Below are 4,998 nucleotides of genomic sequence, written 5' to 3'. Positions count from 1 at the left end.
ATATATATACGTCCCTCCCGGACACACGTGGAGTAGGGTTTCGGGACTACTTTCTCGCTCGTACCTAAGTACCCGCGCTGCCATGGGAGCGAGGAAACAAGCCTCGCACGAACCACGTGTGATGTTGGTATGCCGAGCGGTTTGCGTACATGTGGTCCGCGCAGTCTTAACTAGTGGAACCCAATTGGAGCGATCTTGTTCGTGCCACGCTTAGTCAATTGAGGAAACCACAGAAACAATCGAATCAAGAAGAAAGGAAGAACAGATGGGTTTAATTATTCCCATACGTATATACAGTTCAAGGACGAAGAGACACAGAATAGCCTTATACAGTCTTAACTTATCCCTGGGACAACGGGCCCGTCTCACTCACACTCACACAGGGGATTGCAGATGGGCTGGTGTTCCCCAACGCGTCCAGGCATGGTCCTCGTCCAGCTCTCCACGGTCCCCGGCACGTCCTGCGAAGATGGTGGCAGGCGAAGGCAGGGACTCCTGGCGCGTCTCTCGTGCAAAGGGATGTTCGGGGCGAAACAGTAGAGGGCGGACTTTAGCACGGCTGGCGGTTACTCAGCCTCATTCACTCGCGCGGCTGAAATGCGCTATTTCGATATAAACGCGCCTGGCTGCGCCCGCGTATATGTAGCGACCAACTCCTCTTCTTCAATACACTTGGTGTTGGTTAGCGTGCGCATTCCCGTGCAATGGTCAAGTTCATCAGGCAGTACAACGCGAGTCCTTTTATCTCTCTCCCTCGCAGCAAGTCAAGTCCTCTTAGCCCTCCGATGCAAGTCCTGTCGAGGGCTTTGCGCCCCGGGTTTTATAGCTATGCCCCTCACACCTTCTGGAACTCACCAGACTCTTCTCACCACGCCCTCTGACGCCACCACCTCTGAGCTCTGATTGCCGGCTCATGCTTACCGTCATCGCTCCTGCCGCTCTGCCTCGACTCTACCCCGATCCTCCTCTGCCTCCCTCGTGTTAACTCGCCCAATATGAACCAACGTTAACAAACTGGATTGAGGCTACGGACGTAGGATGATCGGCGGCAGTAGGGCCTATTTTCCTGGCTCCTACTCAACGCAGAATTAACAAAGGAGAGGAACTAAGCTCACAAATACTAAGACATAACTATACTATCGCGAGGCTACTTGTTGCTTGTGTGACAAACTATGGGGGACAGACTTTAACCTTTCTTAAACTCACTTGACAGACTCAAAACCGCAACACTGCCCCCCCCCCCCCCTACCTCGTCAGGCTCGTCCCCGAGTCGAACCTATTGGAACGACCGGTTTTGAGAAAGAGTTGGGACTAACTTTTAATTACGTGTGACACTTTGATGTGGTTCCCCCTAACATTTATTCTCACCCGTGTATGTGACAGTTTTACAACACTAAATATGTCCCACCTACTGCGTTGAGTAGCTAACTGACAAAATCACGCCCACAATTAACCGAATTGCGGAATTATTTTCAAACTAAACATAAAGCCGGTGGGCAGCATTTTATATACAAGCACAAATCTAACCTTATTTTCATGTCTATGACCCAGGACCTGTCCTTTTTGGAAAGAAGTTGGAGGGGAAAAAAGCACAGCAATGCACAAATACACCGTCATCAAAAGGTCACATTTCACAATTCACATTTGCTGCTGTTGTCCGGCATCTTCTGTCTTCCTGCATCTTCTGTGTGCAATAAAACTTAGTTCTTCTTTCCTAGCACACCAATAATAAAAATGTACAAAAACACGTGTTCGTTTTTATTGGATTTGCCAGCAGGGCCAACCCTATGTGGTCCAACTGTGTGACATTGATGCCACTCAAAACCAGTGGTCCGAAGATGCAAGGTGAGTCTGCAGCAAAGTGTAAGGCCACAAAACCTGTGGTCCATAATGTGTAATGTGACGATGTGCAGCAAGGTGTCTGTGGCAGCAAGTGCTGTACATGTGCAGCAAAGTTATAACAAACGAAACAGCAGCAAAGTGCTGTGCAGTTCAGCTGCACAGGTGTAGCAAAATTCAGCAGGGGTGCTGCCAGTTGTAGCGAAGTGCAGCAGGGGTGCTGCACAGTTCGATGTTGCTGCACAACTCCTCCTCCAAAGTGGGTCCAGGGGTGGGGGAAGAGACAAAGCACTGTCAGCAAAGCAGAAAGGGTGCAAAAGTACACATCAACACAAGGTAGTGCAACACGAGGGGCACGGAGGAGCGAGCTGAGCAGACTCGTCCCTAACCGTCCGTACCTCCTCCCCCCACCCCCCAACGTCGGCTACACTACCCTGGCCCTTCCTTGTATTTACAAATTTCGTCACTACGTTTTGTCTCCTCTATCCCCCTCTAGTCCAAATTCGTCTTCCAATCCCTCCCAGGAAGGAAGAGATGGAACCAACACAATGTCACTTTACGTCGTGATGCGTCTTACTCACTCAAACAGTTTCAAAGAGTCCTGGTGTGGAGGTTCGTCATCCTCGGTGAATGGATGTGGATGGCGCGAAGGGAATTTCTCTTCCTAACTACTCCAATGACATTAACTCACTTACACTACCCGGGGTCATACCCTGCTAATTGGCCTCGTTACACTATGTGGTTCTAAAAACCTGATTCACATTGACCACCCTGCGGCGCCCCTGAATTTGGGTCTCACTCCCCAATTTTTCACACTGTGCCCTTGCACAATTTCGGGGCTGGGTCATGTGGCTCCACTAGCAGGTCCAACTACCTGCCCACCTCCGCCACTGAAGTCGCCACCGGAGTTTACCTGCTCCTGCGACTACCTAAACCAGCGAAGACCCCTCCTGGCACTCTACCCCTCTGATGTCCTCTCTGGCATTGGGCTACCCGGGTCCTTCTCTTGGATTCTCGGGCCCCATTGAACAACTACTCACAACTCTAACTGGCTCCCAGAGCCTACCTGCGGCCTCACCTGTCCGACAAACTACCAGCGGCGGAGTGCTCCAATAACCATACACACCAACAAAGCCACACGCCCAGCCATTTCATAGACTCATGCACCCAACCAAGCACTTCTTGCTACTTCCCGCACCACAGGTGTCAATATCCAAACAATTTAGCTAAGCCCTCTACCTGGCTTTACACTACCCCCCCCCCCCCCGGGTATTCGTGAATGGGTCCATCTCCCCCCATTCACTCCTTCGCACCATGCATTCCACACCTTCCATTCCACACCAAATTTTCTCACATACCAAATATCTTGCACACCACTTCTCTCACACACCTCTTGTGCTTACACACTTCTTTCACCTTGCACACCATGCAAGTCAATTCACACCCTTCAAACACAATTCCATCTGTCTCAATACACAATTCCTCACACACACAGTGATTCTCAACCAATTCCTCATTTGCTCAATACCATCCTCACACACACACAGCATCATCTAGCTGACTACTTCCCCTAAAACTCGTGCTTCCCCGTCTTCCCTTACACTAAGCACACCCTTCGTCGTTATCAACCACCTAATCTAACTACGTCCCCTCTACCTGTACAAATGTCCCTACTTTTTTCTTTTCTTTTTTCTTGTATACTGAATCGAGGCTCGTGAAAGAGCTGACAACCGCGAGGGAAAGACAGCACAGGGGGACCACGAGGGAAAGACAGCACAGGGGGACCATGAGGGAAAGACAGCACAGGGGGACCACAAGGGAAAGACAGCACAGGGGGACCATGACAGAAAGACAGCACAGGGGGACCACGAGGGAAAGACAGCACAGGGGGACCACGAGGGAAAGACAGCACAGGGGGACCACGACAGAAAGACAGCACAGGGGGACCACGAGGGAAAGACAGCACAGGGGGACCACGAGGGAAAGACAGCACAGGGGGACCACGAGGGAAAGACAGCACAGGGGGACCATGATGGAAAGACAGTACAGGGGGACCACGAGGGAAAGACAGCACAGGGGGACCACGAGGGAAAGACAGCACAGGGGACCATGAGGGAAAGACAGCACAGGGGGACCACGACGGAAAGACAGCACAGGGGGACCACGAGGGAAAGACAGCACAGGGGGACCATGAGGGAAAGACAGTACAGGGGGACCGCGAGGGAAAGGCAGTACAGGGGGACCGCGAGGGAAAGACAGCACAGGGGGACCACGAGGGAAAGACAGTACAGGGGGACCGCGAGGGAAAGACAGTACAGGGGGACCGCAAGGGAAAGACAGTACAGGGGGACCATGAGGGAAAGACAGCACAGGGGGACCGTGAGGGAAAGACAGCACAGGGGGACCACGAGGGAAAGACAGCACAGGGGGACCGCGAGGGAAAGACAGTACAGGGGGACCGCGAGGGAAAGACAGCACAGGGGGACCACGAGGGAAAGACAGCACAGGGGGACCACGAGGGAAAGACAGTACAGGGGGACCATGAGGGAAAGACAGCACAGGGGGACCGCGAGGGAAAGACAGAACAGGGGGACCGCGAGGGAAAGACAGCACAGGGGGACCGCGAGGGAAAGACAGCACAGGGGGACCGCAAGGGAAAGACAGCACAGGGGGACCACGAGGGAAAGACAGTACAGGGGGACCACGAGGGAAAGACAGCACAGGGGGACCGCGAGGGAAAGACAGTACAGGGGGACCGCGAGGGAAAGACAGCACAGGGTGACCGCGAGGGAAAGACAGCACAGGGGGACCGCAAGGGAAAGACAGTACAGGGGGACCTCGAGGGAAAGTCAGCATAGGGGGACCGCGAGGGAAAGACAGCACAGGGGGACCGTGAGGGAAAGACAGTACAGGGGGACCACGAGGGAAAGACAGCACAGGGGGACCACGAGGGAAAGACAGTACAGGGGGACCACGAGGGAAAGACAGCACAGGGGGACCACGAGGGAAAGACAGCACAGGGGGGCCGTGAGGGAAAGACAGCACAGGGGGACCACCAATCTCATACTTAAATCTCATGTCTCCTATTGTCATCTAAATCCCTAACAATTATCCTAGCCTGCCCTCGGCTAGCTTTGGTGCCCCATGGAGGTAACCATT

Source organism: Myxine glutinosa, chromosome 2 (genome assembly GCF_964187855.1).
Source record: "Myxine glutinosa chromosome 2, kmMyxGlut1.1, whole genome shotgun sequence".
Classification (NCBI taxonomy): domain Eukaryota; kingdom Metazoa; phylum Chordata; class Myxini; order Myxiniformes; family Myxinidae; genus Myxine; species Myxine glutinosa.
The sequence above is the reverse complement of the archived record's forward strand: the minus strand, read 5'-3'. Positions refer to the sequence as shown.